The following is a 13,191-nucleotide window of genomic DNA, read 5'->3' as shown; positions in this document are numbered from 1 at the left end:
TCCCTGGTGGCTGCAGGGCTTCGGGTCTTTCGGTTGATTTTTGTGAGACAATCTTTAATATCTGGTGTCAAACTGCTCTCGGAGGTGGTCTCCCACCCACCGCGGAGTCACCCACCCCAGGCAGGGTCACTGGGAAGTGCTTCCCCAGGGTTGAGTACCTCTGCATTGGAAGACGGGGCCACCTCCCCGGCCCTCGCCCTCGGTCCACGCTCTCCTTACTCATAGGGCTGGGGTGGCGGGGTGTTCACGCTGCGGACCCGGCAGGAGCCCAGAGTCCTAGGGAGCGCCCATCGGGCACCACGCCCAGGGCCCGGCAGGAGGCCTGCTCAGGCCCAGGTCCTTAAGCGCTGCCCGGCCTTCCCTGGTGGCTGGGGAGGGTGGGGAGGCACGGGCGGCCGGCCCCAGCAGGTGCCAATCAAACCCTGGAAGCGGTGCCCGCGGCGGCTCCCGCTTCCAAGAGGCGTGGGCAACAGGGCCAAGAGGACTAGGGCGCGGGGAAGCCGCCGCGGGCAACAGGGGCGCTGGGAGGGCGCTGGGAGGGCGCGGGGAGGGCGCGGGGAGGGCGCGGCTCCGGGGTAGAGCTCTGCGGGGCTTTCCTACTCAGCGGGATCTTGCTAAAAGTGAAACTGTGATTCTCAGAGGTTCTCAGGGCGTTTGCCCTGTGGGGGGAGATGTTCCATTGGGGGTCCACACTGGCTCCGAAACCGCCTCTACGGCTTTCAGCCTTCCAGGGCCCTGGTGCCCCCACCCCCAGCTCTGGACAGTTCTAAGGCTGCCCCAGGGCTCCGCCTGTCCCTGCGGGCCTGGCAGAGGAGCCCCGTGGGGCGACGGCACGTTGCGCTGCCTCCTGGCTTTCCTAATGCAGTGACCCCGTTAGCAGGTGGGGAGCAGGATCAGAGAGGCTCAGGGCATGCTGAGCATTAATAAATTGGAGAGCTGGGATTCAGTCCCAGGCGGCCTGATTCCAAACCCCTCACCTGTTCCCTGACAGGTTCAGAGAGGGCCCAGCCAGTCCTGGAGACCTTCAGGAGCAGCAAGCCTGGTGAGTTTGGAGAAAAACCCGAGAAGGCTCGTGTAGCCTTATTAAAAAAAAAAAAAAAAAAAAAAAAAGCCAGCAAAAACTTGGAGCTACTGGGTTATTTGGGGTTGGGGGCAAAAAAGTCTAGTTGGCCCTTTCAGGAACATCCATAACTCACAGCAGGTAAGGCCAGATAGGTGAGCAAGAGGGAGAAGGAGGCTAGCAGGAAGTGGTCAGAGCACTGGATGGCCTGGCCGGTAGGGCAGCGCCTGGCAGACCTGGCTGCCTGTGTGACCTAGGCCAGTGAGCAGACCCTTCTGAGCCGCAAATGCCAAACAGGGGTAAGGAGAACACCTAGCCCTACCTGGGCGCTGATGACACAGCACTGCGGAGCTCCGGCAGCCCAGCAGCAGGGGATGCTGCTCGGACCACTGTCACTACAGGACAATGTCACTAGCCGTCTTGAACTAGCCTGGATCTGCCTCTACTCGAGGCTGGGAGACGTACTGACCTTGGGGTTCCAGGGACTTCTCCAAGGCTCAGACCATGGACTCTGTGTGTAGGTATCCACTCCACTGACCCACACAGGACATTTTTGTTTTACACCATGAAATACGTCAAACAAAGAAAAGTACTGAACACAATATGTTTGTCCAAGGTAGCAAATTTGACATTTTACTGAATTTGCTTCTTTCTTTTATTTCAAAATGCTGGTGTCCAGACCTTTCCTTCACCAAGGGCTCCAGCCTCCTGTCTGCCCACTGGTCTGAGTTTGTTGGTTCTGCCATCAGGCTCCCCTCTCTTCCCACTTGTGATCTTTTGGTTATGTAAGTATGTGTCTAGAAATAACGACACAACAATGATATAGAGCTTTGCTTTGCATGTGTCTTTATTTTTTATAAATAATGTCAACTGTGCATGTGCTTTTGAAATTTGTTGGTTTCATTCCACATCACGTTGCTGGGTACACTTGATGACTGTACAGCTCATTCATGGTGGTGCGTTTCACTTATCACCAGGGAGTTTTTCCATTCCTTGGTTATTGGATACTAGGTCGTCTCCGATTTTTGTTACCATGAGTTTCTAATTTCTGCTGTTCATATTTTCATGAACATTCTCCTACATAGAAGTGTCTCTGAGTACTAAATTAGAAGTGCTAGGGCCAGGCATCTCCACTGCTCCTAGAGATGGCCAGGCTGTCCAGATGGTGCCACCAATTCGTGCTCCCACCAACTATGCATTCAAGTTCTTCTTTGGCCATATCCTCACTCTGTTTGGTGTCAGGGACTTATTAGTTTTTACTAAGCTGACTATGAAGAAGTGTCAGTTGTTTTAATTTGCATTTCACTAATTAAAGTTTAGAGTCTTTTGTTTGGATATTGGCTAGCTTATGTTCCTTGCTTATTGTTAATTGTCTTTATCTTATTAATTTGTAAGTTGTATATAGGTGGATAATGATTCTTTATTGTTTTTGTGCAAATATTTTTTTCAAACTTGAGACTTGTCTTTTAAATTTGTACTGATTTTTGTCCTACACACATTTGTATGTGTGGCACTAGCAATGGAACCCAGGAGTTTGTGTCTGCTGGGCAAGCACTCTACTACTGAGCTGTACCCCTAGGCCTGTACTGTGGAGTTCATTTTTTAATATAATAATATATTATCACACTTCTGTGGTTTGTGCTTTTATGTCTTGATCAAAGAAATTTAGCCTCACCCCATGTCTTTAAAACATCATTTTTCCCCAAAACACATTTTACAACTTTGCTTTCTGCATTTAGTTACCAAGGATTGTTTGAGATAAGAGTTGATTGAACCCTGGAGTGCTTAACCACTAAACCACATCCCCAGCCCTTTTTTGTATTTTATTTAGAGACAGGGTCTCACTGAGTTGCTTAGGGCCTTGCTAAGTTGCTGAGGCTGGGTTTGAACTCACATTCCTCCTGCCTCAGTCATTGGGATTACAGGTGTGTGTCACGACGCCCAGCTAGAGCTGAATTTTGACAATGGTCACAGAGCCCGTGACTAACTCCCCCACTGACCTGCCTGGCCACCTCCCAAGAAAACTTTGAATTCACGGGACCTGTAGACTGGAGAGGGAAATAACAGCTCTCCACCACGCCATGCTCAGCAGGGACAGGCCTTGGGGACAAACTCCCTGACACACAGCGGAGCCTGCTTCTGTTCCATTGATGGCTGACAGAGGCCACCCCACACCCCCACTCTGCTGGGGGAAATTTGCAAAGCTTGGGGGTGTTCCTGAGGTCTCATGCAGCCATGTGCCCACACATTCTTGATTCCAAGTGCCAGGGGATTTAGTTGCACACTACTGAAATTACCAAGTAATCTTGGTAATAGAGGCCCAAGGTCATGGGGGAGGCCCAAGGGCATGGGGGAGGCCCAAGGGCATGGGGGAGGCCCAAGGGCATGGGGAAGGCCCGCCTCCCTCAGGTGGGATGCCCTTGCTTACCTGGGGCATAACTGCAACCAGAGCTTCTGCATGCGTGGGCTCCTCATCTCCAGGAGAAACAGAAAGAGTGGGCTTCAAGGTCATGAATCGAATGGATTTGGATCCCATTGTTACCTAAAGCCACTGAGGGCTCCAGCCCTGGCTCCTTTCAGTTGACATAACATCTAATTGGCCAATAGAGTCGCAGAAAAGCCAGTCATTCCTGGAAAATAACCAGCAGGCTGCCTGGAGCCCTCATGGGGCAATGCCCCTGGGTCCTTAAACCCTGCCTGGAAATTGCAGCCTGTTCCAACCTCCTGAAAGCCCCCAGGCCCATGAGGACGCATGGGGACACTCTCAATGCCCCTGTGTCCTTAAGCCCTGCCTGTAAATTGCAGCCTGTTCCAATCTCGTGAAAGCCCCCAGGCCCATGGGCCTCTGGAAATCCTGAGCAAGCAGCCCAGGGACACACCAGCCACCCTCACCAGCATGCCTCCCCACAGGCCCCCAACACACTCCATCACTCGGCTACCTCTGCCCCCCAAGTTCTGGGGGCTCCAGCTCTACCCTGGCCAGCCATGGCCCCTGTCCTGTGAGCCTCAGTGTCCACCTTCTGGCCAAGACTGTCTACCTGGAATCACTGTGCCCAGAGTCTGGGAGTCTGGAGGGACACAGCGGCGCAGAGACTGGCTACTGCTGGGGACATCGTGACCCTACACTGGTGTTGGTCCCTGTGGGCCTACAGCAGATGAGCCCATGACAAGGTTCCAGAAGGTTCCTAAGCCATGCAGATGTTCTCTCCTGAGGGAATGCAATTTTAAGCCTTTCATTTTAAAAATGCTTGTTTAAAAAACAAGCATGCACACATTCGTGAATATATGAATACACTTCTTGTCTTAAAGAAATGTAACTAATACTTCTTCGCTTTCCCAAATCCACCATCAGCACACCAGTTTCCACGGTGCCAGAGGTTCTCCTTTGTGTTACACAAGCACACACACGGTCTTGATGTGAAAGAATCGTAATGTGCATGTTGGCCTGTGAACCACTTAGCAATATCTGTTAGGGTTTGTTCTATTTCTGGACATACACATGTACTGGCCCTTTTACCTGCTGCGTGGCACTCCTCCAGGCCAGTGGGCCACGATTTAAACTTGTACTGCCCCAGTGTTGGACACTGGGTTCTCACCCAGGTATGAGGAAGCATTTATCTTGTTTTGTTTTGTTTCTGTGATGCTGGGATTAGATCCCAACCTTGCACATGCTAGGCAAGCACTCTGCCCCAGCCCTTTTTAAAATTATTTTTATCTTGAAGCACAGTCTCTCTCTAAGTTGCCCAAGCTGGCCTTGAACCTGTGGTCCTTCTGCCTCAGTCTCCCAAGCAGCTGGGACGACAGGCATGGCCACTGCCCCCAGCAGGAAGTGTGTTTGCTGCACATACAGCTAGACAAGATGCCGGCTGACCGCTCAGGACATCCCTGGGAAAACACTGATAAGTAGTTCTCTCAGTGGATGAGGCAAGAGGGAAAGACACAGAGAGGCTAACCCCGAGAGATTATTTACAAATACAGTAGATATTTACCAGTGTATAAAAAATCACTTTGTGAATGGTTTAAGTATACAACTCAAGACAAGAGATTGTCAGAGGATAAAAAAACAAAACCTAACCATACAAGAAACCCACTTTAAGTATAAAGACTCAGACGGGCTGTAAAGGGAGGCAGAAAGACCCTGGTGGCCACACTGAGAAGAGTGGACACAAGGCCCCTCACCAGGCATCCCTAACAGCAGGATCTCTCGCTGGAGGCAAGAAAGACAGAGATGCAGGGAGAATGAGATCCACACCTACTGTAAGGTCTGTCAACACCCTCCTCCCGTCACCGACCAATCCTGCAGACAGAAAATGAGTACTGGTCTGACTGACCTGGACGGACCAGGGCTCAGTGGGTCTCATGGACAGACTCCTCCACACAGCAGGAGTGGGGGCAGGTTCTCCACAAGCTCACGGGGAACATCCCCCTAAGGAGATCACACTCTGCACCCTGAGATCAGCTGACAGAGTTAAATGAACAGAAATCATGCAAAGGGCTCAGGCCACACGAGAATTTTTTTTTTTTCCACACGAGAATTAACAACAGAAATCACACACCTGCAAAAGTCTCCACGGGATCAAAGATCAAACAACATCCTTCTCAATAACACACACGGGAGAAAAAGGAACCTCAGGAGAACTTGCAAATAGTTTGATCTCAATGAAAATGGAAAAGCAACTTTTCAAAATTTATGGGATGTAGCAAAGTAATATGTAGAGGGAAATCCACAGCATTAAATGCTTTTGTTTTTTTTTTTTAAAAAAAAAGATCTGGAGGTGTAGCTCAGAGGAAGAGCACGTGCCTAGTGGGCCAGTGCCAACACACACAAAAAAGATACAAAGAGAAGACCTAAAATCAACCATCTAAACTTCTCCTTTGAGAAACAGGAGAAAGAAGAGCAATTTAAACCTAAAGTAGGCAGGAAAAAAAAAATACTGAAAATTAGAACAGAATCTTTGAAACTGAAAACAGGAAATATAGAGAAAATCAAAGAAAAAAAAAGTTGGCTCTGAAAATAAAGCTAAAAGATAAGTAAACCTCCAGTCAGGCTCACCAGGAAGAGAGAGGACACGGATTCCCTGTGTCAGAAACAAGAGAGAGGTAGTCCCTTTTGACCCCATGGACAGCAGGGACTCTGAAGGGGCCCTTTATATGGCCTGACCACTCCTGGATGCAGACAGGGCCAAAGGCCAAAGGTCCCAGCCCCAAGCCCCCTCCTTGCTCACCAGCCCTCTCTGAGAGACCTCAAAGTAGGAATGTCTCTATCAAGAACCCACGTCATCTCACTGGACACCAGTTTTCCTATATTTCAGCCAAAATGCACTTTTAAAAAATGTGGGTTTTTTTAGAGTCCCCAAACTGTAGAGTTTGGGGCTGCATAGGACCTGCAGGTCGTGTATCTTGCTGAAGGGACCCCTGTCCTGGGAGAGCAGCAGAGGGGCTGGCTGGGTGAACGTCAGGCTTGGAGGGGTGAGTTTTCTTCCTCAGTGAGGTGTTTTGTGGTAGAAAAACAGAACACAATTTCTACAACACAAGAGCTGGCCAAAGTTAAGTTCACTGGTTTAAAACATAGAAAACACAATCACACACAAAAAGAAAACATGAGCACAGAAGGACAAGAACTAACAATCCACATCTGAAAATGAAAATTCAACTAGTTGTCAGACCAACAGGGGAAAAATGAGGTCAGCTGCAAAAATAAATTCTTACATTTAAAAAGTATCTCGTGAGCAGTGCTCCTCAGAGCCCGCCAGCCACCAGCTACGCAGCGCCCGCCGTCACTATAGGCCCTTTACAAAGCCACCGACTTGAAGTGTGAGCAGTTCTGGAAGTACTTGGAGAAGTCGGGGGTGCTGGACATGCTCACCAAGGTGTTGGTAGCCTTAGATGAAGAACCAGAGAAACCTAATAGTGCTTTGGATTTTTTAAAGCATCACTTAAGAGCTGCTACCCCAGAAAATCCAGAAATAGAGTTGCCCGGCTTAGAATGGGCAGAAATGAAAGAAAAATATGAAGCTAATGTAGAAGAAAATAAAAAACTGAAATTAAAGCTTGTTCAGTATGAACCACCTCAGGAGGAGAAGAGTGCTGAATAGGATTCTTCTCAGCTGAAAGGACACTGCAAAAATGGTTTTATATGACTTGAATAATTTGTATAGTATATAATCTTTTCTGAACAGATGCTATAAAACTCTTTTAATATGTTAAATTCACACTTCAAACTGTTATAAACACATATACTTAGAATCACCAATAAAAACTCAATAACTTGCTTTGGGTCTTAAAGCAGAAGAATCCAAAGTGAATCCTGAAAAAAAATTAAACATTAAAAGATATCTATTTATTAGCCTAATTAGGAATAATGGTACTACTTGTATTTTAGCCACGGAAGATTAGCTTGGAGGTATCCCTTGGTTTAGTCTGGATATAAGCATAGATAGAATCATTCTCGACAATGAAGATGACCGTGTTTATATTCTCTTTAGGCAGCTGGAGAGATCTGTGTGACAAGATGCTTTTGCATGGGTTCCCACGAATCATCTTCTCTTATTTACATAATGCAGAACAAATAACTCTTCTTTGCCTCCATTTCACCTTAGATAACTGGGTGTGTGCCAGTTTAACTCTGACACTGCCGCAGTCTGGCTGGGCACAAATCACGAGCCACTAAAGCAGGAACAAATTTTATTTTTTCTACTGCAAGAAAAAACCTCACACACGCTCCTGGGGAATCCTCCCGAAAAGCCACGAGCTCCTCCAGCAAACCCCCAGCCGGAAATCACTATCCGGGAAAAACCTCCTCCTGCACTTCGACAACCAATGGGAACTCCCGGGGAATCCCCGTGAGAACTAAAAATAGCGCGAGAACTCAAAATTAGCGCTAGAACTCAAAAGTAGCGGCAGAGGCGGATATTAACGCCTTGCCTGTCAATCAATACTGTTGGCAAAATGCCAGGGGCCATACAGACTCGGCTGTGGCTCTCAGCATGACACCACGTTTTCCCTCTATGCAATCATGCCCTATCTGATAATGTTGCCCTGATTGCTTTATTGGGTCCTAGTTGCACATTAGCCTGTTTTTCAATTTGCTTAGTAATGCAGTTACCCTGATTATAATTTATATAATTTTAAACAGGATCACACTATTACCCTGCCTTACTTAATTGCTTAGTTGAGCATAGAAGTAATATAAAATTCTGGTTCATGCACAAACTGGAGTAAGAGGAATGAGCCATATATCATGGGCAATGTTGGGTATAATTATATAGTGGTTTTTCCCCTCAAAGTATTTTTCTAATTTTCAATTCATTTTATCTTCATTATCCCTGTGAAGTAGGAAAGGCAAGTATGAAGGGCGGTTGGGCACTTAATTTTTAGGCCAAAGACTGATATTACAAACTATTTGCTAACTATAGAACCTTGGGCACATCAGTTAACTGCTTTTAGATTCACTTTCCTCATCTGTTAATTGAGAAGAATGTCTGTGCTGCCTACCTCACAGGGTTGTTGGAGGGTCAAAGGAGAATGTATGTGAAAGATTTGTAAATGGTAAACCAAAAAAAAAAAAAAAGTATCTCATTTCTTGCCTTTCTCAAATATAACACTGACAAATATGTATGTACTGTACATATATGTATATATAGAGAGAATACGTGTACGTGTGTCTAATTCCTGTTGCTGAGTGGAGTTTAGTGAAACATGCATTCTCATGTACACATTTGTCAAATTCTTAAAAGGACAATTTGGCTGGAAAGCTCACTTCCTTTTGAAAATCTCAACCAAGAGAAATAATTCAGAATGCATAAAAAGATGTATATGCTGGTATGGTTCCTTATTTATCATCTCAACAGCATTTTTACATTCATAATATCACTTTTTAAAAATTTTTAATATTTATTTTTTAGTTATCGGCGGACACAACATCTTTGTTTGTATGTGGTGCTGAGGATCAAACCCAGCCCAGACACAACATCTTTGTTTGTATGTGGTGCTGAGGATCGAACCCGGGCCGCACGCATGCCAGGCGAGCGCGCTACCACTTGAGCCACATCCCCAGCCCCATAATATCACTTTTAAAATACAGAAAGCACAAACTTAGAAATTAGAAGAAATGGAAAATCCAATTGACAGATGAAGTATACAAAAAGTAAAGATATAATAGTTATGGTTAATAAATTTATGGAATTTTGTGCAAAACTATGCCTAAGGTTATTTACAAATGGGCTTGGTGGTGCTCACCTGTAATTCCAGAGACTGAGGCAGGAGGATTGCAAGTTTGAGGCCAGCCTGGGCAACTCAGCAGGACCCTCTCTCAAAATAAAAAATAAAAAGGTTGGGGATGTGGTTCAGTGATAGAGCACCCCTGGGGTCAATACCCTGTAACACACACACACACACACACACACACACACACACACACACTCTCTCACACAAACACACACACAAATCAACCATCAATCAAAACTCAAATCCAAAAAGCAGAAATACAATCACATTCTCAAACTGCAGAGTAAAAAAAATTTTAAACAAAGGGTAAATACCTGTCCACTTGAAAAAAAAAACTGTAAACACCTTTTACAAACTTGTAGCATAACTAAGAAATAAAAATCAAAATTACATGCTACTTCAAATGAAAATGCAGACCCCACCTAAATGCCCAACTAGCTGGACAAAACAGAGTGCAAAGTCATGCAGCTAGCACGTATGATTCAGGAAGGGCATGTCATAGAGAAATTGTCTGAAATATGATTTAATCATTTTTCAAAGCAGGCTGGGGCCAGGCATGACCCACACCTGTAATCCCAGTGGCTAGGGAGGCTAAGCCAGGAGGATCACAAGTTCAAACCCAGTCTCAGTAACTTAGCAAGGCTCCAAGCAACTTAGCAAGACCCTGTCTCAAAATAAAAAATAAACAATGTGCTGGGATGTGACGCAGTGCTTAAGTGCCCCTGGGTTCAATCCCCATACAAAAAAAAAAAGGAAAAAGAAGCAAGTAAGCAGGCTAGAAATTTAGTGACAATTATGGGAAATAATGAAGCAGTACAGAACAAAACCAAACAGGAGGGCCTGGGGCTGTGGCTCAGCAGTAGAGCGCTCACGTAGCACGTGCGAGGAGGCCGAGTTCCATCCTCAGCACCACATAAAAATAAATAAAATAAAGGTATGTGTCCAACTACAACTGAAAAAAAATTTAAAAAAACAAACAGAATTTTTTTTTTTTTTTTTTTTTTTAAAGAGAGAGTGAGAGAGGAGAGAGAGAGAGAGAGAGAATTTTTTAATATTTATTTTTTAGTTCTCGGCAGACACAACATCTTTGTTGGTATGTGGTGCTGAGGATCGAACCCGGGCCGCACGCATGCCAGGCGAGCGCGCTACCGCTTGAGCCACATCCCCAGCCCAAACAAACAGAATTCTTAAAATATACAGTAAAAACATTAAAATTCCATGTTGACACTAGGAGTGATTTTTTTAATTCTCTACAATATTTTTATACTCTAAAATACTTTTAAGCTAAAAAAGAAAGGGAAAACTTTTCTTTAGGCTAAATGTTAATTGATAAGCCCGAGGCAGAGAGGGCCCTGGTTCGCTGCTGTATGTGGTCGCTCAAGACTCCTGCCGACCACAGGGAGAGGAGGATTCGTGTAGCTCCCGCCTAAGGACGCGCGCGCCTCGGCGGTGGAGGGCAGGGCCTGCGCTGACGGCGACCCCTGGTTCTGGCACCTCCAGGGCCGGCGGGGGCGCGCGCCTCCAGGTGAGCCGGAAACCTCACCTGCCAGCCTGGAGCCCCGGGCCACCCCCCACCCCGCGTCCAGCTCCGCCTGCGCACGGCTGGCGGCAGCTCAGATCTTCCTCTGCTGCCATCCGAGGGGGACCCCCTGGACCTAGCGCTCCACCTGCCCCGGGCACCCTGCGCGCAGCGGCCCAGGGGTCACCGCTGGGGGCCCGCAGATCTCACCCAGTCAGCCCGGGTGGGGCCCTGGGCGCCGGAACCCCGGGATCTCCACTCCAGGGCCTTTCCTCTCTCTTCTCTCTCTCTCTCTCTCTCTCTCTCTCTCTCTCTCTCTCTCTCTCTCTCTCAGCGGAGAGGAGAGTTGGAAAAACTCCCCTCCTGACCCCAAAAAGAGAGGTCTCGGATTTGAGGACTCCTGTTCACCGTTCAGGTCACACCCTGTGACCTCTTGGCTCGGGCCAAGGCCACTCCACCGCCGCCGACCAGAAATTCCGTCCCTTGAAACATGCAAAGTCCACCTGCCACCCCGGCCACGCCACTACTGAATCTGGGTCGCCAAAGATAAGTCGGGTTCTGAGGGCCTGTAACAGAACAGGTGACCTGTAACAGAACAGGAGCGTAAGAAGGGATGGCGGGCGAGGCCGAAGGGTCTAGGGGAAGGTGCCGCCGGCCGCCCCCGGCGGGTAGAAACGTGCACCTGGGTCCCTACACGAGGTCCAGAGCGACTGAATCCGAGTCATCCCCTCCTCCCCCGCTCCAGAACCTGCCAACTAGAGCGTCGTCGCCTCCTGCAGGGCCGGGCTGAGCCAGCGCGTGGGTGGCGAGCGCCCCTGCCCTCGCCCGGGATGCCCGGAGCAGGAGGCTCACCAGCCCAGGCCAGGTTCCCCGTTTGGGGAAGAAGGCGAGGCCGGTCTTCCGAGTTTACTTCCAACTCCTAGATCCTTCCTCTCCTTCCCCCACCCCGCCGGGGACCCCAGGGTCCCTCCCTCGGCCAGTCCCCATTCCTACCTCCCACGGCCCTGATGTCCGCGCCCGCGGCAGCTGCGCTTTCCCGGAGCAGGAGCCGGAGCCGCGTTGGCGACTCCGCGCCGGGCTTGCTGTGCGCCAAGGAGGGATTCGCCGGGGACTGCCCAGAGGTGGGGTGATGCTCCGCACCCCAAGGCTGGCCCCGAGGCTCAGGCGGACAGGCCGGAGAGGGACAGCCGCGTCCCTCGCCAGCCGCGGGACCGGCCCACCTCTGCCGCTGGGCTGCTGCGCCCCACAGGCCACGCGGTCCTCCAGGCGGCTGGCCGCTCGCCCTCCTGGGCTCCTCTCCGATGCCGCTGCCGCCGCTACCCTGCTGGTCCAGGTGCGGCCCTGGTCGCCAGTGTGTCCCCCCCGCATCTCACCCCCTGCTCCGGGTGGGCCCTGGCTCGCCTCCGCGCAGCTGCACCTCGAATCCAGCGGAGACCCCCTCAGCGCCAGGACCTGCAGAACCGGCCAGCCGCCGGCGGACACGCAGGACCGCGGCACCCACAACCCAGGGCCCCCAAGCTCCTCGCCACAGCACGCGGCACACCGTCCTCCAGCCGGTCGGAAGAGACTGGCCGTAGGGCACCGGGAGACGCCAGTCAGGGCCCAGCCGCCACCACCCGCAGCAACCTTGCAAAGGTTGATTTTAGCGTCAGAGGTGCCAGAGGGCAGCTCCCTCCTCTCCTCCTGCTAAAATGGGAAAGTGCAAACCATCCTGAGAAGGCAGAAGAGGAAGGGAGGAGGCCGGAGGGACCCAGCCACGAGAAGGGCGCGGGAAAGCTCTGCTCCCGCTTGCCCTTAAGGCTCCCCTCACCAGGTCTGCACGCGACCCCTCCCCACCCGCACACCCCGCTTTCCGGAGGAGGAAAGTTCCATCAACGTCCGGGGTCCCAGCTGCAGAACGGAGCCTTGGCCGGGCCCTCGGACTCCGGTGGGCAGCTGAGGAAACCCAGTCCTCCCCCAGCAGTTTCCATCGCTGCACGCGCTGGCTTCCACAGCTCGCCCCACAGGTGGCCAGAGCTGCTTTGGTCCCCAGTGGGCCTGTCACTAGCAGGGATGGTTTGTAAGACGTGGGAGTGAAAAGGTTTCTGGTTGAGTTGAGGTTCCCCCAGGGACCCTGGACCAGCACTCAGATAAACTAACCTACTTCTGTAAGAAGAAAACTTTCCACCGACTCCTTCAAGTTTCCATTGTGAGTAGACTGTTTAAAGACAACGGACTGTTTCCACCAGCAAAGCAGAGTAATGAGAGAATGAGAAGAGGAAGGAAGGAGAGGAGGAGAGAGGGAGGGAGGGAGGGAAGGAAATGAAGGAAAGGGAGGAACTTTTGGCTCAGTGTTTTTGTGAGCTTCAACTGACAGGTCTCAGGACATCCTCCAAAGAGTTGAGAC

Source organism: Urocitellus parryii, chromosome 12, assembly GCF_045843805.1.
Source record: "Urocitellus parryii isolate mUroPar1 chromosome 12, mUroPar1.hap1, whole genome shotgun sequence".
NCBI lineage: Eukaryota > Metazoa > Chordata > Mammalia > Rodentia > Sciuridae > Urocitellus > Urocitellus parryii.
The sequence above is the reverse complement of the archived record's forward strand: the minus strand, read 5'-3'. Positions refer to the sequence as shown.